This window comes from Lissotriton helveticus, chromosome 8, assembly GCF_964261635.1.
Source record: "Lissotriton helveticus chromosome 8, aLisHel1.1, whole genome shotgun sequence".
Taxonomy (NCBI): domain Eukaryota; kingdom Metazoa; phylum Chordata; class Amphibia; order Caudata; family Salamandridae; genus Lissotriton; species Lissotriton helveticus.
Genome location: NC_136069.1, coordinates 315585119 through 315611031, shown reverse-complemented (window position 1 = coordinate 315611031; position 25913 = coordinate 315585119). Strand labels below are relative to the sequence as shown.

Sequence of the window (25913 nt, the reverse complement as noted above, 5' to 3'; positions counted from 1 at the left end):
GAAAGGGGTTATCTCATACTAATATACTGAGCGAGATGGTAATTTAACATTTCCAGAAAATGGGACATTCAATCCTAGAATTTTAGAACATTTAAGGAATCAAATGAATAGCTTGAGACTTAATCCTAGACCTATGCACTATGAAGCTCTTGAAGAGTGAGAACATGAGGCCTACAAAAGAGAAAGAGAAAGGTGTCAGACAAGATGTAAGAATACTGCGAGTAGATATTCAGAAGCAAAGTGGGATGCTCAGAAGAAAATGTGGAGAAGAGATATAGCTAAAGGAACGCAAATGTTTACAGTAATGGTACCTGACAATAATGAGGGCGAAAAATGTAAGGAGAAAAAGAAGAATGTTGAGGAACTAAAATCTAAAAATACTGAATTCATTGAAGGCGTTGACGATATAGATGATGATTTTTTTTAAATGAATTATTGATGAATAGACCGCCACTTATCATGAAGGACAAAATCAAGTGGAGTCAGGTTCCTTCCTAAGTGCTCCAATAGTACTTGAAGAAACGGCAAAAGAAAAAACACCAGCAAGACAGAATCAGATTCCAGTCAGTGAGGAGTTGTTAAGAATAATTACACCAATGAATGCAGATGCTTTGTTAGTCCCAGTGACAATTGGTCCAGGGATGTGGAATTCATACAGCCTGACGCCCAGGATATATTGTTTGGGGTCAATGGCAAAATGTTTTCATGAGTATTTTGTCCTTGGGAAAAGTAGGCTGAACCCCCTGCAGCACAAACCCTTTGGCTGCCAGTTTGCAGTACCACAATATGGATCAGGGAAGGGCACTGTTTGCAGTTAAGGTAATATTTTTGTCCATACATTAAGGGTGTTCAAACTTGTATTTGTGGTTTATTAATTGAAAGCCTTTATTATTAGGATGAGTGCTCCAAGTAAATGTTGTAAGCTCTGACTGCACTACTGACAGTGTTTCCAGTATAAAAATGTGTACACGTTTTCAAAGTTTAGCAATATGAGGCTATGTATAATGCTCCCAGAATGCTCTCTGATTTGATGCAAATATTTGCAGAAGCTTAAAAGCAAGATTGATGATTCTTTGCTTTCAAAATAAAATGTTCCTAAAAAAATGAAAGCAGGAAAAAAACATTTTGCTAAACTAGTGTAAAATTTCACGTACCATTTCTTTGCAGCATCATTTAGTAAACTGTGTTGATGCATGCAAGTATTTCCCAAAAATATTCATAATGGAAAATCAGTGTAACCAGTTTCAATAAAATTATGGGATACAACAATAAACAAGCACTGGCAAAGCCAATAGGTCTGAAATTGGTGGTCAGGTTTTTTGTTTTGTCAATGTGTGAATTGTTTTGGCATGGTTTTTGTAACACCTTATTGGTGTGGGAGCTGCCTGGCCCTCACCATTATAACAAACATTGGTAAAACCAACAATTATTTTTGGTCTCATAAAGCACTCACTGCCACAGTAGTTATTGGCTCTGAAGAAAACTACTTTGTGCGTCGATATGCTACATGTGAAAGAGCAGAATGCTGTCATTCACAGTGAAGCCAGCCTATACAGAGAGAGAGAGAGAGACAGAATTTTAATAATTGCAAAGGTTCATGGTCAACGCTAGACCAAATTAGGGGCCCAATTATTAAAGAATGTCCCAAAAGTGCACCCATGGTATATGCCCTTGCATTAAGTGCAGCTATACGGCTTTCGTGAATTCCCAAAAAATGTACAGAAGTAGGACAAGAAATAGTACACCTAGCAAATATCTGTGAATGGCATTTTAGCATGAGCAAAAATGCATGTGTTGATTTGCGCATGTGAAATCTGAGTGTTTGCAAGTTCACTTTCCCTCCAACCAATTTTTTCCCAACTCTGGAAGAAGGTTTACGTCTGCCATTGTCAGGAGTAAATTTCCAACATTTCTCATTATGAGAAAAGATTAGAGAAGACATGTTAAAAACCCTGATAACATGCAAGTTAGTAGGTTTGCTCAGACTCAAACGGGCATTCTAACTCTGGGACTATTGCTTAAAACTACTTTCAGCCCCGGTATGTAGATCTGGTGAAACATGGCAACATAAGGGGACTGCAAGTATTCAAACACTACTAAGGTATGAGCCCTGGCATAATCAGAGAGGCTATATCAGAGCTCTTATATAATGAGATGGCTGCCATAATTTGTCACCACACTACATGACACCAAAGGGACAAGTAGATTTTGTTACAGGACAAGTAGATTTATGAAGCAACCCGCTCCATGGACAAGTAGGTATTTTATTAGATTCCACACCTCTGGGTCCTATTACTCCATTATACAATAATGGACAAGGAGTTTCTAGAGTACATGCTTTAACAATACCAGATAGAAATACAAGGGAAATTCATAGGATGAATGTAGTGAATCAAGGATTAATTGAGAATAAATGAGTAAATGCAAGTGCAGATATGGGAGATGGGTTAGAACCATTAAATTCTATTTCAGAAAAATCTGTTGAAACACCAAAAAGAGGTACGTATAGAGATCCAAGGAAAATGTTGCAAATTGAGAAAAGAGTGACATCAATATCAGGAGGGTCAGTTGGAGTTAGTGAAGATACTCAAGGATCTGTAGGCCCTTCCCCGGAACAACTGTATGTTCAATCAAGGTGGTACGACTGCCTCATGATGTTCAGATGGAAGTTTCTCGGGTATCGTTCCAGTGGTAAATGAAAACACAATCCAAGGACACGAGAAGAGTTAAACGCCAACGCGCGTTTCGGTGCATAGTCCATGCCAGGGCGACACCTTCATCAGGGCCGGGATGGAAAAATGGTGTGGGACAAACAGGCACACCTAAAATCACAGGGAAATGTATCATCTACATATATATTTGTATAATTATATAAACAACATGTATATTTATTCAATGCCACAATGTGACAAAAGACAGCCCCAGTGGCAACCTGTATTCATTTTTAGATTTTTCAAGATAAAAAGGCAAAACAGTCTAAAAAGTGGAATGGAGTGCACCAAAGGAATCAAGAAACATAATAAAGACAATGAGAGAAAAAATACACCAGTGTTTTTCTAAGCACTAAACACATTGCGTTAATAGTTTAAAAGAGCAAAACTAAGAACCTGTGATGAGGGCTTGAAATGAGCATGTAGAGGGACAAGACATGCAAAGGGTTTAAAGTACGAGAAACTTCCATCTGAACATCATGTGGCAGCTTTACCACCTTGATTGATTTGTGATGCCTTGGAACTGTGGTTGTTTTGAAGAATGAATGTATATGTCAATTTTAATGCATGCCAGTATGACTGATAGTTTTGAATGTGATGTGTGGGACATTGTGTATATATATATATTACCTACTGGCGGTCGCCAGTAGGTAGTTATAGTTAGGATTGATTTACATAGGGAAATCGCAACATTCTATTGAGAATAACTTTGGCGCCGGTTGAGGAATCTGCCTGAATGTTTCAGCAACTTTGCCTCGCGGCGCTCCGCTCCTTCTCTGAAAGTTTGGGGGGGATTCGTCAAGTGGGGGCCGAGATAAAAGGGGGGTCCGAAAACGTGTTTTCCCCATGTTAATTTCCATAGGGCGGTTGGTCGCACTTTTAGCTCGAACGGCTGAATGGATTTTCACCAAACTTGGCAAAATTGTAGGGACTGGTAGCCCGATGTGCCTTTGCTATGTCTCAAGATATGTGCTCCAGAGGATTTTGAGTAATTTAGGTTCAAAATTTTTTATATATCTATGGCAGCGCCCCGGTACGCGCACATGTCTGTAAACATTTGAAACAGTCCGCAGCGGCCGCCATCTTGTGTCTCGGTGGGATCGAGACACAAGAAGTGGCAAAAAACAAAAGGGGAAATGACCAAAAGGGGGCAGGGTACACCCCCCCTGACCCCCTAGGTTTGATGTGGGGGCCACAAAAGGGTCCCGCGGGACAAAAAAAAAATTAGTTTTTTTTCGATTTTCGCGGGGGGAGCGCCCGGTACGCGCACCGGGGAGCGTACCATGGGGAAAAATAGTGAAAAAAATTATATAATCATAATAATAAATAATAAAATAATCATTTTGAGTGATCAGAGGTAGGGTAGCTCTGAAAAGAGCTTTTGGGTTCTGTGGCTGTTTTAGGTACCTACAAGTACGCCCCACACACACCCACACGCACACAACCCCACACCCACATACTCCCCACACACACCTCACACACGCACACCTCCACCCACACCCAAACACCCCACACCACCACACCGACACCTTACACATCCACACCCACACCTCCCACACACACACACACACCTCACCCCCCAAAACACGCACACACAGATACCTCACAGACACACCTCACACATCCCACACACACACCTCCCCCCCACACACACACACGCACACCTCACAGACACACCCACACATACACACACATCCTACACACACACCCCCCACACCCACACACACCCCACACACACCTCACACACCCACACCCCCACCTACACCCAAACACCCCACACACCCACACACACACCTTAGACACCCACATCCCCACCCACACCCACATACCCCACACACCTACACACACCTATACACCTCATCCCCCCTCAGACACACACACACACCTCACAGACACACCCCACACATCCCCCACACACACCTCCCCGCCCCACACATGGGGAAAACTCAGTGAAACACTAAAATAATAATTTAAAGTGCTTAGAGGTAGGGTAGCTCTGAATAGAGTTGTTGTGTTGTTTGGGTGTTTTAAGTACCAACATGTAGGTACCAATGCTGAGTCTTAAATTTAATGTACACCGTTTCCTCTGTAGATAATTTGCATGTTGTTACAGAAGTTATTGTGGTATATGAAATCCATATCATAGTCTGTCAGGAAAGCAGAAACAACATGGAGGCAGGAGATGAAAAAGAGATGTCAAATACACATTGGAGATAATATATTGGGAGAAAGGAAGTATCTATGAGCAAAATTACTATGTAACATAAAAAAGTTGCACAGTATACTATAAGTCTGACTTTACATTATAATCAATTTGGTACTAGTTTAAGAATTACATATAAAAATGAATAATGTCTCAAACTATTTTAGAATTATTAAATATAAATTAATTTTTCAGATTCTTTTTCAAAATTTGATAGAACTTCTAATATTTGACTGTCAGAAATGTCCTCATTTTGAATCAGCAAATCTACTGATTCTACACATTGAAGTAGTTCATAGTCCCGTGATTCATCCATGAATTCCAAGTTATCATTGGGTACAATAATTTCTTCATTGTTGCTCTCCAGAACAATTTCAAAGGAAATGTTTTGCTCTCCTTCCATTTTCGTGCTGTAATTTGCATACAAAATAAATATATCAGTAGGGATAGGGCACTGTTGGGTTTAAGTTCAGACAGGTAGTTTGGATTTTTTAACAGTGAATTTATCTTTGGGCAGTGTATGGTATCAGACTGGAAGTAGAAACATAAAAAAGTGTATGTGATGAAGCCTAAGTAAATTCATAATTATACAAAACTAGCCTAACTCCATCCATAATTATAATAGAGAAGTCTATCTCAATCTATAACTATTACAGAGGGATAGTATATAACTATCAGAAAAAGTTTTCCAAATTAACTTAAAGTGCACAACATACTTCAGTTTTCAAAATAATAACTTACCTTTGAGAAAGCAGTTGAAGTTGTCAGTGAAAATGCTCTTGAAATGTACTTCAGGAAGTAGTAGTCAAAATGGCTGTGTTTCCCTCTCTTTCTTTATATATATTCAGGTACATAACCAATCAAATGTCATGAAATAATAGTAGAAAATGAAAGTAACATCTTAATTGGTTGTCAATCCTAACACTTCAGATGTGTTTTTGTGAAGTAATTTACCTCAGGATATTTAGAGAGGTCTACAGGCTAAATGGCTCAATGGAATTCCACCAAATTTGGGGAAATGGTAGGGATTGGTATGTAGTGTGAGCTATTCTATATTTGGTTAAAGTGTCTCCAGTGGTTTTTATGTAAATTAACTTTTCACATTTTTTGGGAGCGCTTCCCGGTGCGCGCCCCGGTACGCGTACCGGCAGCGCTACGGGAGTCCTCCATTTTGTGTTTCGGTAGATTTGAGACAGAAAATGGAGGACAAACAACGTTGGGAATGGGTATAAGGGGGCACGGTAGGCACTCCCTGACCCCCTAGGTTTTCTGAGGGGGTGTTAGGAGGCCCATATAGACCAAAAAAAAAAAAAAAACTTTTTACATTTTCGCGGGGGAGCCCGGTACGCGCACCGGGAAGCGTACCGGGGAGCGTACTTTGGTGAAAAATAGTGAAAAAAGTTAGAAAAAGATAATCATTTGGAGTGATCAGAGGTAGGGTAGCTCTGAAAAGAGCTTTTGGGTTCTGTGGCTGATTTAGATACCTACAAGTAGGTACCAATGCACAGTCTTAAATTCAGGAGGAATATTCTATTCCCCTCATCTGAAAAGTGCACACCATCTCCTCTGTAGATATCTTGCATGTTGTAACGCAAGTTGTTGTCGTATATTGAACCCATTCCATAGTCTCTCATGTAAGCAGAAACAGATTTATTCACATGTTTCCGTGCTTTCTCAAATTGTGGACAAAATTGGTTGGACCAGTTCCATTTCTGCCTTTGGCATATATTGGAAAATACCAAGGCAGTTTGAGGAAAAAGTGGCATCAATTGTTCAAAGGTGTCCTTTAAAAGCATTTCCAGACCTACCCCAGTCAAAGTGCCTAAGTCATTTCCCCCACAGTGCAGAATTATGAGGTTAGGGTGTGGCAAATGCAAAAAGGTTTTCACCAATGGTATCAATTGGTGACATCTCAATCCTCTCTGGCCAATCCATTTAATGTTCACATTTGGTAAATCAAGGTTGTGAAAATTTCTGGTAGCTGCATACCTTTGAGCCCAGTGGATATAGCTATGTCCAATAATCCAGACAGAATACATGGTAGAGGAGGTTCTGGTGCAGTCAGATGAAGTGTAGGAATAAAATGGCAGTTGGAACAGTAGGAGTTTGCAAAAAAAACTGTGGAGTTTCAGTGCTCTTGAATCACAAGCAATGATTGGTAGATTGAGATAGTTGAAAACTGAAAGTTAGGGTGCATGGTTGTGTTCTGTGTAAGAAGTAATTTGAATGGTTAAAAAAAGTAATTTAAAGAAATATTGCACCAGATAAGCTGGTGTATTCGCAGGTCAAACATCCTTGCTGAGGTGATTTGCAACATTGTAGAATAAACTTTTAAACCTGAGAGCTCAGTGAGGAGGGAGTTGCTATGGTAACAGGTAGAAAGGGCTGAGGGGGGGAAGGGTGTTGGTTTGAAAATACAGAGGGAAGAGTTTTGATTGGTTATCATGAGCAATATGTGTGTAGAAACAGAGGTTTTCTGTTCCATTAATGGTTGCAGTGCCTGGAGAACATACCTTTTGCTCTGCTAAAGAAATATTGGCGTGTGTATCTGACACTGTTCTGAATCTCCTAGAGCATTTGTAAAGGTGAGTTACGATTCATTTAATATACATAGAGACTTGTATACTCTATGGAGAAGATTTGGAAGCAAATTGTGTTTTTTTAATGTTGCTTTGTGTCATGCTTTTTGATAATGCTTGTTAAAAAGTTTTTACTGCATAGAGGAATTGTATTTTGTAAAATTGTGAAGTTTTAGTAGTGACATGGAATGCTTGTACATAGGACCTGTGCTGTGTTTCTTAAATGTGATGTCAAAAACGATTTTGGGAAAAATGAATGGCTTTTACATTTTTTAGAAGGAATAAAGAATGTGTGCATGTTTAAAGAAATAAATTTGACTCTTTACAATGATGTTACCTGTGTTAACTCAGTGTAGGAAGCATATTGAGTTTGTTTGCATAGAGGAATTGTATTTTGTAAAATAGTGAGGTTTCAGTAATGAGATGGAATGCTTGTACATAGGACCTGTGCTGTGTTTCCTAAATGTGATGTCAAAAACGATTTTGGGTAAAATGAATGGCTTTTACATTTTTGAGTATAATGTGGCGCAGAGGTTTAAAAAGTGACGCATCTACCTACATGCGTCACTTCTTAAATATGGCGCAAAAAGGTACATGTTTTATGCCGCTGATGCGTCACAAAAAGTGACGCATCAGCAGTGCAAAACTGACGCAGGGCCTCATAAATGAGGTTCTTTTTTTTTTGCACACTACTCCAGTTTAGTCCTGTCCACTGCACTCTTGGACACAAGCCTCACTTTTTGTGCTCCCCTGGACAGTCTTCATCTCATCTGCACTCCTGCTTAGGTGTCAGAATCCTATCACATGGGAAAGCTCCATGTGAAAGCGTTTGCCTCAGTCTTATCCCTGCTGTGAGGCAGATGCTTGTACATAGGACCTGTGCTGTGTTTCCTAAATGTGATGTCAAAAACGATTTTGGGGAAAATGAATGGCTTTTACATTTTTTAGTATAATGTGGCGCAGAGGTTTAAAAAGTGACGCATCTACCTACATGCGTCACTTTTTAAATATGGCGCAAAAAGGTACATGTTTTATGCCGCCGATGCGTCACAAAAAGTGACGCATCAGCAGTGCAAAACTGACGCAGGGCCTCATAAATGAGATTTTTTTTTGCACACTACTCCAGTTTAGTCCTGTCCACTGCACTCTTGGACACAAGCCTCACCTTTTGTGCTCCCCTGGACAGTCTTCATCTCATCTGCACTCCTGCTTAGGTGTCAGAATCCTATCACATGTGGAAAGCTCCATGTGAAAGTGTTTGCCTCAGTCTTATCCCTGCTGTGAGGCAGGTGCAAGATTTTGATGTAACAGTGTCCTAAAGGTGACGCAGTGAAATCTCATAGATTTCACTGCGTCATTATTACGAGGCTTTTTGCGGAGAAATTACCCCTCTGTGTACATTACACTTGACAGAGGTATAATGTGGTGAAGATTTAAAAAATGACGCATCTACCTACATGCGTCACTTTTTAAATATGGTGCAACAAGGAACATGTTTTATGCCGCCAATGCGTCACAAAAAGTGACGCATCAGTAGCACAAAACTGACGCAGGGCCTCATAAATGAGATTCTTTTTTTTTTCTTGCACAATACTCCAGTTTAGTCCTGTCCACTGCACTCTTGGACACAAGCCTCACGTTTTGTGCTTCCCTGGACAGGCTTCATCACATGAGTACTCCTGCTTAGGCCTTATAATTTTTTTTTAGAATAACATTTGAAAAACAATGAAAAGGTCATATGTATAAGCTTTTCATTACACTACTAAAATATTTTTGCTGCAAATTAATGAGTTTTACATTTTTGAGAAAGTTTAAATAGTAGGACCTGCACTGTGTTTCTAAAATGTTATTGAAAAATAAAATCGATTTTGGGACTAATCAATGAATTCTACATTTTTGATAAAGAATAAATAGTGTTGCATGATTACATAAAAAAATTTGACCTTTTCACAATTATGTCATCTGTGTTACCTGAGATTAGGAAGTACATTGTGCAGATGAGGTTAGACACATGTGCAGAGGGACAGAGGAGGTGAGGTTTATGATCAAGACTGTAGTGGGAGAGAGGCCTTTCCCGGGAAGCATAGGTGGTGAAGCATGTGTATAAGAGTGCAGTGGACTAGACTTTATGAAGTCTATTCCCTACTGGACTCTTAGACACAGGTCCCATCTTCTTTGTACCTGTGGACAGAGCTGTCTTCCACTATACTCTTCAATACAGGCCTCACCTTTTGTGCACCCCTGGAGAATCCTCACCTGATCTGTAACCCTGAATAGATCGTTTGCATTTTGTCATTGCTTTGTTGTTTGGTAATAGTGGTCTATAATGTGCTATTTTTTTTTAACACAGATTGAAATCAAGATTTCAAGAGTAAGCAAAAATTCCCTCAAGGGAAAGGAGAAGAAAACAACATAACCGCCAAAAAACAAAAACAGCAACGGAATTACAGCACTCTTCCACAACAAATACTTCAAAAAACAGGAACCAAGCTCCTGGTAAGAGAACTAAGTCTTTTATACGGAACATATGTACTTCAAAAAATATTGTTGGACAGCATGTAGAAAAAGAGAATGAGAGAGTAAATTTGAAAAGGAAGGAGAGAACCTCAAAGAATCCTACAACTGGAGCAGGAGAGAATAATATGTATAGGAATAGAAGGCAGAATCAGTTTAGAGACATTCGTAAACGAATGTTTTGCAATAGGGTGGTTTTAAATTTGCTAAAAAACATTAGGAAAGGTAAACAGAGAGCTGCTTTTTATAAGAAAAAGAAAAGTGTAGAGAAGATTGTTGATCAGGCTTTTGAAGTTAAGAAAAAATTATTTATTTTAATAATCAATAGAATTAGGACACTTAACAAGACAATTGATGTTTTCAAATCAAACAGTAGATGGAAAAGAGTAATTAATCGGACTAATTTTTGAAAAGTTTTTTCTGGAGAATGGATGCACAGTTCAAGTTCTGAGCCATTTTTTAATGAGGAGAGTTACTTCCAGGAGAATGATTTAGTGCATGCAGTTGACACCAGTGGTCGAGCGTATGAAGTGAAAGACGGTTGTCCGATTGAAAAAGAGAAACTTGTGCCTAGAGAACCAGAAGAGGTGTTAACTGATGAAGTTTTAGGGAGACGTACTAAGGGTCCAGTGTACACTTGGAAGTGTAGTCGTATTTGTAGTGTGCGACAGGAATCAATTGATTTGTTTTGTAATTTCTTACGTACATATAGTAAGAAAAGTCTAAAGCAGAAAGTGAAGTTGTTGCAAGACTTAGATCCTTGCAGAGTGAGAGAAAACACAGGTTTGCAAGGGCATTCACTGGCTTGTCTTTCTAGAAAAGTCTGTCAGAGTGTTTTTCATCATTTTAGGATGTTAGCAGTGCATCATACCAAAATGAGGAAATTAGTGAGAATGTTATATTATGCAAAAAGTCCAGCACTTAAGCTTAAACAGTTAAACAGTGCTCTTTTGCATGGAACTGAATTAGATGTGAAGAAGATTTGTGAAGAAATTGAGATTTGTTATTTTGGTGAAAAAGAGGATAGTGTAGAAATTGACACAGCAATTCAAGGTAATGTGGAAGACAATGTACAGATTTCAAGTACAGAAAAGTTTGAGCAGGAAATTACCAGGTTTAAGGTGAAATCAAGTGAAAGGCCGAATTTTACTTGTGTGTTGTCGACGAAGTCATTATAAGCATCAAACTAGATTAGTTGATTTATACGTAAAAAGTGAAAAGATGAATAATTATGAGTGGAAGGATTTTGCAACTTATTTGTGAATGGAGGATTGTTTTGATTTGAGTTCTGATCAGCGTATTTGTAAATATTGTTATGATAAATTAAATCAAAACAGAATGCCTGCTAGAGGTGTTCATAATAATCTGGAGTTGGTAGACATTCCCCATGAATTGATGGATTTAAATACATATGAGTCTATTTTGATTCAATGTGTCCATCCTTTTCAGGCAATTGTTCGCATGGAGCCTAAGATAGGGAAATTGCCTCCTACAGATTTGCAGGGAGGATTAAAGGGAAGAATTGTTTATTTGCCTCTTGATCTGAAAAAAAAATTGTGATACAATTGGTATAGAAAAAGTAGAAGAGGAACCTTTAGTTATTCTAGTTAATGGGGTTCCGACAAAGAGTAAGAAAATCTGGCAAGATTTAGTGGATGTTAGGAAAGTCAAAAAGGCAACGTTGTACTTAGTCAAAAACAATGAGTATTACAAAGATGTATGTGTTGCAGCAGAGGAAACAGATGCAGATGAAGACAGTGATTGTTCAGGCGGCCAAATTGAAAAAGTTGATGTGTCTAGAAGTGAAGAAATATATGAACATTATACTGTTCATCCTTTGCATTCCAAAGAAGTAATGGGGAATGCAATTGAATTGTTTCAAATGAAAGCAGCAAAAGGAAGTCCCATTAGTGTATGGGAAGAAAGTTTGGAAGCTCGTTGTTTTCCACAGCTATTTCCAAGAGGTCGAGGTGGACGATATGATGATCGTCCACTTCAAATTCCTGCATCTGAATATCGAACTGAAAGATTATATGCTGAAGATCCAAGGTTTCGTCAATGCATTCCCTATTTGTTTCATCTACTGTATGAAAGTGACTTGTCTGGGCTTTCTTATGCAGTAAACCATATACTGAAAAGTGGAGCACATCTGCAAAATGTTTCGGCGAGGGACTTTATGGAGAAAGTGAATCTGCAAGATAATATTTTGGAATCTCATCTAATCAATCTCATGGCATGTCAGCGTGGTACAATTGAGTATTGGTACCGTCGTCATGGGGAATTGAAATGTATGCTAAGAAACTTAGGAACTTCGACATGGTTCCTCACTCTTAGCTGTGCCGAGTATGCATGGGACGACTTACTTCAATTTCTACGAGAGGCAAATGCAAATATACAAAATATAGAATTCAAAACACCTGGAGAGCTGTGTTCTTTGGATCCAGTGAATGTATGCAGATATTTCAATCATAGATTTGAAGCTATGATGTCTTTTATTACCAACAAAAAAAATCCTCCCCTTGGAGAGGTTTTGGATTTCTTTTGGAGAAAGGAGTATCAAGCGAGAGGTGCTCCTCACATACATATGTTGTTGTGGATTAAAGATGCACCCAAATTTGGAACAGATTCGGATGAAACAGTGATGAGTTTCATTGAAGAGTATTCAACATGTGCTGTTCCGAAAACGACAGAGGAAAACAGTTTAAGGCAACAAGTTTTACGCTTTCAATCCCATCGTTGTAGAAAGAACTGTCGTCGAAAATTCAGAAACAAGGACAAGTTCTACACAAAATGTCGTTTCGGCTTTCCACGACCAGTGATTTCTAAAGGAAGAGTAAATAATTTGATGTCTTCTCTGCGACATACTGTGACGAGGAAATCACCAAAAAATACACACAATTTAAAAAGAAACGAAGAGTCCAAGTACATCAACGACTACAACCCAGTGATTTTGTCCATGTGGAATGCTAACATGTATATTCAGTTCGTTGCTGACAACTCCATTGCTGTGGCTCGATATGTGACGTCTTACATCACAAAAAAGAAAAGACAGAACTGAAGGAAATGTGGGAGGACATTTCACATGAAAAGAGTCTAAGCAAGAAATTATACAGTTACAGTCTGAAGATGTTGTCGCATCGAGAAATTGGAGCATATGAATGTTCTGATCGATTGTCGTCAGCAAGTCTCTATTCCAAATCTAGAACCATCATTTGGGTGAGTCTAGGTCTTGCTGCAACACGAAACCGAGTTTTGAAATCTGTACAAGAAATAGAGTATTTGGCGGAGAAAGAACCAGAAAGTACAGATATTTTGAAGACAAACATGTTGGATACATACTATCCAAATAGAAGTAGTCATCTTGAGAACAGTTGTTTGTATGAAGTTCTGCAAAACTATATTTATAAGAGAACCATCAGAGAAGATATCAACAATGGAATATATGCTATCATTGGGTGTGAAGGATGTCTAGTGAGACAGAAAAAAGGCCATTTGATTAATCATCGAAAATTGAGTTGCGAAAATCCAGAGAAAAGGGAATTTTACTATTTAGCTCTTTTGCAACTCTTTAAGCCATGGCGTACAGAAGAGGAACTACTTGGAGATTTTCTGTGTTACGAAGATTCTTTTAATGCAATCAAGGATACCATAGAATGCCCTGTTTTTCCAAATTATCTGCAAATGTTGAACGAAGAAATAGAGCAAGAAGCCACAATTGCTGCAGAGATTGCTAGAGACAGTTCTCAAGACAGTCAGAGTTCTGCTTCATTGAGTCAGGATCCACTTGGAGGACCAATTATACAAAATGAAGCTGCCACTGCCATGGATGAGGTGGAAAGAGCTATGGAACAAGCTCAAGATGATGTAGTTAACTTAGAAGATTTGGTGAAACAACTAAACCTTGAGCAGAAACAGATATATGACGAAGTCACAGAACAGATTGAACATGGATTCAGTCATGAGAAGAAAGATTGCTCATGTACATCATTTAAGCCTGTCCAACTGTACGTGAGTGGAGAAGCGGGAACTGGAAAAAGTTTTCTGATTAAAGCAATTGCAACTTATCTGCAGAAAAGGACTGAATCACCGCTGTCTTGTGTTGTTACCGCTCCAACTGGGCTGGCTACACATCACATTAAAGGGATTACTTTACATCGTTTACTGATGCTGCCAGTGGAGCATGATAACAAATTGGAGTACCACAAGCTATCTGGAGATGCGTGTTCCGAAGTTTCGAGAGTCCTGAAGAAAATGAAACTTCTTATCATTGATGAAGTAAGCATGGTGTCAAATATAATGCTTGCTTTTGTGCATTTGAGAATGCAAGAAATTCTTAGAACAGACTATGATGTCTTATTTGGAGGAAAACACATTATTGTTTTTGGAGATCTACTGCAGTTGACTCCAGTGAAAGGACAACCTGTGTTCAAAATGCTCACGCATGAAGATACCAGGAAGTGCTTAGGAAGTATTGGAAACGTTAATATATGGTTCAACTTCAAATATGCAGAACTGCTTCAAAATATGCAGCAGGCGAAGGATGAAGATTATAAAAATATTTTACAAGATGTAAGAATCGGAAAACTAAGTCAGCAAGGGAAAGAAGCTTTACATGGACGATTAATTTCAAATTTGTACCCAAATGAAAACATTCTTCCAGAGAATATTTTTAAGAAAATTAACGAGAAGAAATCTGGCATATGTTTGATGCCAACTCTGAAAGAATGTTCCATGTTCAACAACAAAATGTTACAGTTAGAAAATGAAGAGATAGTGAAACTGGAAGCTACAGATAAAATAGAGCATATTGGGAGCAACAATTATTATGTCTGAAAATTTGAAATCAAAATTGGATTCATTAGAGAAGACTATATCTAAAACTGCTGGTTTTGAAAAGACTCAATGTGTGTTTAAATTGTCGTATCATTTTGAGAAGGAATTTAAATGTTGAAAGAGGTCTGGTAAATGGAGCAATGGGTCATGTTGTTGGTTTTGTTAATTACAAAAATAGAGATGCAATTGAAATTTTAAAAATTAAATTTGATGGCATTGATGAAATAGAACAAATTTGTCGTTGTTCAGCTAGATTTTTGCTCGTGAAAGACTTATATGTTCGGCGAAAACAGTTTCCTATTTGTTTGGCATATGCGGTGACAATTCATAAGTCACAAGGTTTAAGTGTAGATAGCGCTTTGGTGAACATTGGAAGTTATGTGTTTAAAGAGGGTATGGCATATGTGGCATTATCACGAGTCAGAACTTTATCAGGATTGTACTTGATTGAGTGTGATGAAACAAAGATTTGTGCAGATCTACATTGTGTTAAAGAATACAATAGGTTAAGAAGAGAGTATGCTTCACATTTGCCTCAATATCCTCTGATTGAAAAACGTGTGGTAGGCCGAAAAAGAAGAAATGAGAGTAATTGCAGTGAGGTAGTAGCAAAAAGACAAAAAGTACACGAAACTGTAATTGTAAGCAGAAGGAAAAAAGATTCTGTTGAAGATGTTGTTGGATTTCAGTTTGAAAACAGTTCTGGTGTCAACTGCTATGCTAATGTAGTGCTTAATGTTGTTTTTTTTCTTCAAAATATACAAGAACAGATTGTTGAAAATCAGGATCAAAGATTATGTTGTTTGTTGAATTCCGTGTTTGAGAAATGTACCAGTGATAGAGCAAAAATAGAAAGTGTTTTAGAAATTCGAAATCTTCTAGACATATCTACTGGTCAAAATCAATTTTCACAGAATATTCAGCAGGATTGTCAGGAATTTTTAATGTATATGTTTGATGTATTGGAAGATGAAGGTGTAGATATTAAAAATCTTTTTAGCCTTTCTTATCAGTGGCAGCATGACTGCGACAACTGTACTTTATCAAGTACTACTAGAATAGACACTGAAAGATTTAAATATTTGACTTCACCAGCCTGCAAATCAGTGCCTTTTAATAATCTAGTTAAAGCAGCGGATCACAATATGGTGTGTCCCCAATGTAAGTCTACAATGCTGTCCACATTATTTCTACAAAATTATGGTCAGTATGTCATTTTAATGTTCCAACGATGTAGACCTGATGGAACTAAATTGACAACTTCTATTAAAAATGTCGTGGCTTCACAGTTATCGATATCAGGAAGAACCTTTGCAACTGCAGCTATTATTTTTCATGATGGTCCTTCTACAACATCAGGGCATTACACATGCTATTTAAAAAGTTGTAAAGGTTGGACCCAATGTAACGACACTCATTTGACTTTCAAACAACATTTGCCTTTTGGCTTTAAAAATTCATACCTAGTGTTTTTACTACCAAAATTTAGGTAAAGGTAATTGGCCTATGAAGACGGGAGCAGTTAATAAAGGTTATTTTGCTGTTTAAAAATATATTCTGAGTAAAAGTGATCCAGGTAATATAAAAAATTGACTTGTCATATAGGTACTGTAAGTGGATCTCATAGTAAGTGATATTAGTATTATACAAAATTATCAATCAATCATGCCATTTTTGTACAGCGCACTACTCACCCGGGAGGGTCTCAAGGCGCTAATAATGAACATGAGTGAGTCAGAGATGCTTTTACAAATACTTAAATATTGTGAAAATGTTGTAGAGCCTTTCTTTCAGAACGTTGGAAAAAAGGTCATTTCAGAGTTTCTTTGAATTACTTTGAAAATATACTCATACATCTGACACTATTTGGCCAAAAGGAAAGGTACAGGAATGAGTAAAGAGTCATGACTGAAACAAAGGAGTATATGAAAATAATGAAAATATTTCAGATGTTCTTGGAGCTTTTCTTGTAGAAAGTCGATTAAATGGATTTTTTACTGAACAGCAAAGTACTTTGCAACGAGAAAAGGACCTCCATGATATACTATTTGGCCTCAAGGAAAAGTAAGTCAATCGAAGATTATTGTACATTTGTCATTTGTCAGTATCTAAGGTTTTTTTTAAAACACAATCTTTTAGATTGTTTTTTTTCCCGCTGTCATATGATGAGTAATTTGAACTCACTGTTTTAAGTGAAATTCAATATATTCTGAGAACAGCAAAAATAAACTATGTAACATGTTGTACAAGTTATTTTATACTTTGGATTGTGTAAATTAAATTGTATTCCCATTCTCTGACACTCACTTTCCTTTTTCCATCCTCTTTCCGCTCTTTTTACTCACTTATGTCTTTCTCTCATTCTCTGAAACCCCCGTTCCTTTACTCCACTTCTTTGACAACCCCTCATTCTCATTTCAACTGTGTGCATCCCCTCTCTCCCTTGCATACCTTTTCAGCTTTCAGTCTCTCTGCTTTACTTCCCTTTTCCGTATTTTCCTCCTTTGCTCTTTTAGTAATTCCTGTTTACTCACTCAGCAGTATTATTGCACTCTATCACTATAAATCACCCACTCTCCCTCGCTTATCTTTGTTTGCTCCTTACTTTTGACCTCTTCTCTCTATTTTTTGTTCACTACTTCTATGTCCTCAGTGCCTCACTCTCCTTGTGTTATGTTCAGTTGTGTTTATCTACCTTCTATCACTTCTTTTACAATAACTTCACTGCTCCTCTCTCATCGTTTTTCATCCCATTTCTTTTACTCTGGTTCCATTACTATCCCTCATTTCCTTTCTTTCAATGTCCTTCTCTTTACTTTCATCCCCAAATTATTTTCTTTCAGTACCACTATTTTAGTCGTCTTCTCCTCTCTTTCCTTTTTTTGCTCTCATACTCATTTCCTTTTCTCACTCATTGTACTCCACCTCACTCAGTTTTTCTCTAGTGTGTCTGCCTACTAACTTCCTCAGTCCATTTCCCTCAATCGTTGTATATTATCCTCTCTCCCTTCATCATTTCACTCTATGACTGTTCTTCACTTACTCTCAGTTATCTTCTATTCCGCATTCTTCTAAATGCATCCTTAATTAGACTGTTTTCTGTCTCAGTCATTATCTTTTTACTTACTTCTGTTTCCTGATTTAGTTTTGCTAACTCACATTGTTTTAGTATCTTTCTTACCTTCAGTTCATTTCTCTGTTCTTCTCTCTCTCTTTGTCAGTGAATCTATATGCCTTACTCTTTGTAATTTGCTCTCCTTCTATTTCTTTTTCTCTCTTTTTGTCCTTCTACCTTACTTTATTTCCCTTTCTGTGTCCTTCACTCTTACTTTATTTCTAAATAGAGTGTTATGATTTTTAACCTCTTCATTTGTATCTTTTAATTTAAAATACATATTTCATTAATTATAACTTATTTTTTCTTCTCTCTTTCACAGATACAAACTGTAGTAAAAAAATTAATTAAAGTTACATTTATTATATGGTCAGTATGACTAAAAAAATGTAGTTTGTCATCACCCTTTGCTTTAAGCTCACTAACATTTTCTCAATCAACCTCACTCCTGTGTCTTTACTCTGCTTCCCTTACTTATTCTTATTCTACATGTTTACTCCCCTTTCTCTATTTTCCCTCTCATATTCAACTTCTTTCAATCCCTATTCTTTACTTCACTTACCCTCTATTCCCTTCCTTTGCTTCTTCACTCATTCTCTTTTTCTTAATTATTTACCTTACTCCTACACATACACCTCATCCCCCTCCCAACACATACACACACCTCTAACATACTCCCCACACACACACACCACACACACACCTCATACACACAAAAAATCCTCCCACACACACACCTTAAACACACACACACATTCACTGATGTCACTGACCATGTCATGAGTGATGTAATATGTGACGTCAGCAGTGCATTGCACGCGCAAGTTATAGTGAGTCCAACTAACTATAACGTGGGAATTTCAATGGTTTTATGCGAGTAAAATTTCCAGCTAACTATAACTGGTGTGAAACCTATGGTTTTTTCAGTGAATATATATATATATATATATATATATATATATATATATATATATATATATATATATATTGTTGAGTATTTAATTGTCTAGCTATGTATTTTGTGAAGTCAGACAATCATGTTTGATATTATGACAATAAAAAAGAAAAATAACTTTGTTAAATTAACTTGGGTGTTGGAATATTGAATATATGTAATTGTCAGCTCTGGCGCTTGGTGCATAATTTTGTGACCCTTTTCTTAGGGCCTTCTTGTAATTATCACGTATAGGCAGGTGATTTTTGTGTACGTTGGTATGTCACCGTTGGCAACAGATATACTGACGAAATTGTGCGCTTTTGAACTCAAAATTTATTTACAATCAATGGGGAACATTTAAAAGAACAATCTGATTAAACAGAATGCGGATTAATGTTTTCAACTGTTGAAACACGGGAGGAAATTAGAGAATTACAAGATGCAGTTACTGAAGCAGAAAAAGAAGGGTGGATCAAAGCAGGATGTACAAGCAGAGCAGATGATGAAGTGTGGGTTTACACTGATAGGAGACCTGCATTGCCAGATAGTTTATTATCACAAATGACGAGAGTTTGCCATGGTCCAACACATCTAGGAAGAGATGCTATGATTAGGCTTTTCAAACAGTCATGATTCAATCCAAAATTTAGAGTCATTGCAGAGAGTCTGTGTCAAAGATGTGTGACATGTCACCATCAAAACCCATGGAGAAAAACAGTTGTTAGTTTGGGCCCAATTGGAAAAGCAGCAGGTCCATTTACAGGCATGCAATTAGACTTCATAGACATGCCTCCTTGCAATGGATTCAAACATGTCTTGGTAATTGTGTGTCTGTTTTCACGGTGAGTAGAAGCATACCCAACAAGACATAATAACACCTTAAATGTTGCTAAATTGCTGCTTAGAGAGATCATTCCTAGATTTGGATTTCCAGTCTTGTTAGAATCAGATAGAGGACACACTTCAATAATGAAGAGGTCCGAATGATTTGTGTAGCCTTACAAATTGAGCAAAAATTGCATTGTGCTTATCGACCTGAGGCATCTGGCGTGGTCGAGCAAATTAATGGCACAATAAAATCACTATTTCCTAAGGTTTGTGCATCCGCAACACTGAAATGGCCTGATGAATTACCATTGGTATTGATGAGTTGGAGAAGTCTCCCAGACAAAAGAACTAGACTGTACCCACATGAAGTCGTAATGGGGAGGGTTTTGAGACAGCCAACAGTCCCAGCAAATCAGCTCGTAAACATATCTGATGATTTAGTGCTCGATTTTTGTAAAGGATTGGCTGACGTAGTGCGTTCTGTGTCTCACCAGGTTGGAGACAGCAAAACTACTGTCCAACAAAAGCAGGCACGCTATTTGAGCCCCGGTGATTGGGTGCTCGTGAAGAAACAGGTGAGAAATCTTGTTTGGAACCTCATTGCCGTGGGCCATATCAAGTGATTCTTGTGACAACAACAGCAGTTAAATGTGGTGGTTTGCCTAACTGGGTGCATGCTGCCCAAACTCGTCGAGTCCCATGTCCACTTGAAAGCACAGAGTCGGTTGAAAGTGAACAAAGAGAACAAAGAGAGCCTGAACAGACTGAGAATCTAGTAGAGTGGGCACAAGCTCCTGGGTCTCGTAACATTGTCACTGTCGAAACTGAAAGAGAGTTGGTCCCTGAAAGTGACGGAGATAAGGAGAAAAGGTCATCAGCTAAGCGGAGTTTTGAGTCAAGTGAAATAGACAGTGTAACTGGAAAACGAGTGTGAAAAGGTGATAAATGGCCAGGAGGAGCTAAGCAGTTGAAAATTACGTTGAGGAGAAAGATTCCAGCAACTGTGGTTAAAGTCTATAGCCAATCTGAAGAAAGTGATACAGACGAAGAAGAAAACACAGTACGCAGAACAAAAAGAGCACAAGTTCTGAGTCAAAAATACACAGCATCTGAATGAACGTATTTGGCTGCCATAAATGATTGGGGGAAAAAATTCATTGTGTTCTGTTCCAAAGACAACTCATCATATGAGCCACCCTAAATGAACTGTGCATAAGAAAAAAGAGTGCAAAAAAAGGAGAGATTTGAAAATATGCCCGTGACCTGAAGCTCAGAAAGTGTGTGATACACAAACCTTGCTAATCTAAATAGATTGAATATTTACCTTGCTGATCTAAACATATTGAATAATTTTTCTTTACAATTCATTTTTGAATATTTTTTTTCTTTTTTGCAATATATAAAATGGATAAATCAGAGACTGGTAATCAAAATCTAAGTTGAAATAGGCGAAAGTGTTGAAACGCTTGCTTTATATGTACTCTTGTAATATTGTTTGTTTAGTTGGTGTTAGTACTATAAGTGCCTTATTTTATGTTTCCTGTTAATCTCACTAATGATTATGTAAATACAATAAAGGAGGTAGCAAGAGTCCTTAAAGAGGATGCAGAAATAGATATTAAAGAACTAACAGGAAATGCCTTACACCAAGATAAATCTGTGAATTACTTTTTGGTAAATGTTTTTACTAAACTTTTGTATGAGTATGTCAATACTATGTATGCAAGAGATTGTTATGTGTGCATACAATTACCGTAGTCTGTGTCAGAAGGGGTGACTTATCACCATCTTCCTTTAACATATGGAATTTCATGTGGTGTACTAACAAGTTTGTTCTATGGCAAGGAGCAGTTTCAATACTATTATTCAAATTATGATTTAGTTTTCTCAGAAGTTACTATTAAGAAGAATATGAATATAGTGAGCAGTGCAAAGAACACTGAATATGTGGGAGATTTCTTTCATACCACTAAGCCTATAGCTACTGTATATGCACATAGAAATAATCTGACATGTAGTTTACACCATGTAGAAACAGAGTGTATGAATACTGTAGAGGATCGAAGACAAGAGTTTAAGAGAAAAGCTGTAGAACAGACAACTAACATACCTCCATTCACTCATAGGGAGGGTGATTATAAAACATAGCTTCCTAATTACAGGGGTTTGGGGATTAAGAGGTGGTACTGATCAAGTTTATACTAGAGTATACTATGTGTGTGGTAAAAATGCTTATTATAGATTACCTCAACATTGGTATGGTTGTTGTTATATGGGTATTGTCTTTCCAAAAATATAACATGTGAATGAAAATCATGGAACCAATGAAAGGAAACTAACACGGAGTAAAAGGGGAGTAAGTGCTGCGGAAACTGTGGGTGATATCTTTGGTGTATTAAGACTCACATAAAATTAGAAAATTGTCTACAGTGGTTGTTCGATTATCAACGGATACTGCTGGCGGGTTCTTAGTAATTGATACTGAAATGCTTGCTATTAGATCAGTGGTTTTGCAAAATAGACTTGCTCTTGATGTATTACTGGCAAAAGAGGGCGGAGTCTGTAGTATGCTGAAAATTCAACAATGTTGAACTTATATCTCTGACAAAAGTAGAGATTTGGAGGGATATATTAGTAACATTACTCATTTGCGTAGTGATTTAACAGAACTAAAAGTTGCTGGTGCATGGGAAAAACTTGGTAAGGGTTTTTCCTCGGTGAGAAACGGGTTAGCAGGACTAAGTAACAGCTTAGTAGGACAAACACTAATACCAATAATTGCTATTGGTATTGGCATATTAATCGTAATACTGTTATACAGATGTTGTATGGGCAAAACAAAAGGGACAAAACGAAGGGCTAGAAAGAGAAAAGGGAACAAAATTGAGTTGGAGGACAAAAAAGGTGCTTATTATGGGGGTGTAGAGGGTGTTAAACTTAAACATATGAAAACAAGAGCATTCTAACATAATCAGATTGTAATCAGATTATATGGTGAAATGGCTTGATTTGGCATCAGATGGGGGATTGATGGAGCATGATTATTTGAAAATGATTTTGCTTGATCAATTCTGCTCATCAAGTGTAAACTAATATACGTCTAATAAACATGACTGACAGTGTGGTCTTGTGAAAACGCATGAAAGCATTTGACTGCATGGTAAAAGCTTACAGGAGTGACACAACATGTGAAAGTTTTTTTTTTTTAATTTGCATCATAAAAGCATGCAGGAGGGTTGGAAACTGGTGAAATAGAGACATTTATGTCATGAGAGAGAAACTTATAAATGTACTAAGAAAATATTGAAGAAAAAATAGTAAAATGCAAATCGTAATATAGAAATATGATTATGAAAATGCTTAAAGTAAAAATGATTCTTGCTTATAGTTTTTCCATGAATATAAAATCTATATAAAAATGATTGCTTATATTTTTATAAATTATAATCAGACTAGGCGATGTACTAAGAAAATATTGATGTGAAAAAGTAGTAAACTGCAAATTGTAATATTGAAATATGATTATGAAAATGCTTGAAGTAAAAAATTAATCTTGCTTATAGTTTTTCCCTGAACATAAAAATCTATATAACAAGCATTTGCAATGCAACCGGTCACGCCTTTGGGACCTTATACGTATTTAGCGATTCAGCATATTTAGGGTATGGGCATGAAATGGGGAGACCAGCTGTGTTGAATAAAAAGCTAACACAGTTTGGGTAGACTTTAAGGACAGTGTGACAGAAGGAGAGAGTTTTGCAGAAGGACAGAAAGTGGGGGACAATGGGATAACATAGATAGAGACCAACAGAGAGTTTGGAGGATAGCAGTTAGTTTAAAAGAGATAAGCAGAGATGAGTGAGGGAGACGAGAAACTTGAAGAAAGAGATGGACAGAGTTTTGAGTGGGAATATAGGCGAGGGTAGCGTGCAGGTGAGGGAGAGGGAGTTTAAAGAAGAGAGCAGAGAGTTTTGGGTACAGCGAAGGACGCAGGTTTAAATGGACTATGCATGAAACAGAAAAAGTGAGTTTGAGGGGCAAACTGAGTTTGAAATATTGTTTTATGGGACAGAGAGCGTTAGACAAAGGGGCAGACATCCGGGGCACTGACAGGCAGAAACATGATTGTATGCCCTTTCCGTTTGCCATTAAGCTCTGCCCCCAAGTTTTTGAGGACCATCCCAAGTTATCCCGTCCGTATTTCTTTTATGCATGATGGTTTTTGGGTGAAGCCTAGAAAGACAATTACCCCGGGTATCTTCTACAGTTAAAACACAGCCATATTTTAAGTCAATTACTCTGGAAAATAAATACATTTAAAATCGTCCAATACATGGGTAAAATAATAGACATTGGGATTTTAAAAACAAACATAGATTGAATATACAGATTGAACAAGAACACCAAACAGGAAGATAAATAGGTTTACCTGCCAAAATGGCAAGACACCATCATATGCTTGGCACAAACCCTTAAATGTCTGTGAGCGCAAAAAGCAGCGACCCGGGGCAGATTAGTTTAGCCAAACAAATACTATAAATCAGAGGCGGCGCAAGCTTAAATATAGGAGTCTTCCTATATTATTGTAGCATCTGAACGTCCAGCACTAGGAAAGGAAATGATAGTCTGCAAAGCTTGTGTATAAGAAATCCCACCTTGCGTTATAAATAGACACATTCATTTTTAGGTCGAGCACGGCAGCGCATGAACTGTCTCTTTGAGACCTCCTGTAATTACTCAGTGGGCTTACAGTATGTTATTTTCTTGCTATTCGCTGCTTGCCTCTCCACTCGTGCATTTAGCCTTCTGATTTGCCAAAGGCATCTACTTGTCATGCCTCTTTTAGTGTTGCGACCTAATAAAAAGGGGTTAAAACAATAAGTAATGTAGTGTAGTTCCTATATTCCCAATAGGCTCTGCGCATTGGAATAACAAACGATAGTTTAGACGTAGGACTGAGGTCATCTAGGTCTCTACTGAATATGTTAGACTTAATTAGGTATGCCAGCTAGCTCAGAGGTCACTAGAAACTTTCTCGAGTGAACAGGAAGGAGTTAACTTTCCTGAATAGACAAGAAGGGATTAGTTTCTGACAACCGCATAAACATGACAACTTTGCTCCCCCCAGAATAAGGAGTATATCTCCAGAGTCGCGGAAAACAATAGACAACTATTTCACTCAGTCAATCGTGCATGCTTAGTTTCACCAGGAGTGCAGAGAAATAGAAAGACGGGCGTTTTCAATAAAAGTTGTTATTTATTGAGCAGTCCTCTTTCTCGTGCAAGAGAAGTGAATTGCCATAATTGCAATACTTGTCATGAAGTAAAGTGCGTACAGTAAAAGGAGTATTATGAAATAATACTGTAAAAGCATTTATATGGTTTCTAAGCCATAAGATACTTGAAACGGGTAAAATATATACATACATAAAATCATTGACTAAACGTACTCAACTGGTGCTTCTAAGATACGCCTACCCCGGTGTACCTAACCTAAACCTAGTACGTGGGAAGGAGTAAGTGAGCTGCAGTTTAAGTTAAGTTAGTTTTTGCCAAGAATCTGAATCAAGAATTCTCTAAGGATCTAATCAGCTCCGTACCTTGGTTATAGAATGAAGGAGGTCTTGTATCTCTTTCTCAGGACTCGATCTCCCAGCAACCCACAAGGGTGACTGGAAACACTGGAGCTGGATTTTTCTCGGCAGGAAAAAAGACAGTGTCTCTCTCAGTGCGTCAATGGGAGGGTCAGCTTCCTTTGGCTCTCGTAACAGCTGGGCTTCGGGTAAGTAGATAGCCGATCTGCTTCAAAACCACTGTGTGTTTGCTTAAGGCAAACGCTGGTATATTTATACCTGGAAGGTGCCGATTTTGACGTAAGGTTTGACATAAGACGTCACTAAGAACTTACAGTTCTTTCTGGACTCCAGGAGTTCTTGGACAAATCAAAACAAAAGCAGGGGGAATTCCCGGGCTGCTCGAGGCTTGGTTTGTTTAAAGAACGCGTTGTACTTTCTAGGAGTCTATGGGAGCAGCCTTGCCGTATTTGGACAGCATTGGCTATGACTAAATATGGATATGATTCTTATGCCTTTATAAGGACATCATTTGTTATAACCACATAAGGGCATGAATCGGGAATATTTAAATAGGGTCCTAGATACGTTCACAACACCCACTCTACGTATAATGTCCA

The 25913-nt window shown here is 37.8% G+C and overlaps 1 long non-coding RNA gene across 1 annotated transcript in view; it reads right to left on the bottom strand.

The window, feature by feature from the left end:
* Nucleotides 1–2319: 2319 nt before the first annotated feature.
* The window catches only part of LOC144772644 (uncharacterized), a 177977-nt gene continuing 154383 nt past the window's right edge, over nt 2320–25913 (bottom strand). Inside the window, exon 4 of the long non-coding RNA XR_013599817.1 lies at nt 2320–2822. This is a non-coding gene — a long non-coding RNA (uncharacterized LOC144772644). The remainder of the gene's footprint in view (nt 2823–25913) is intronic.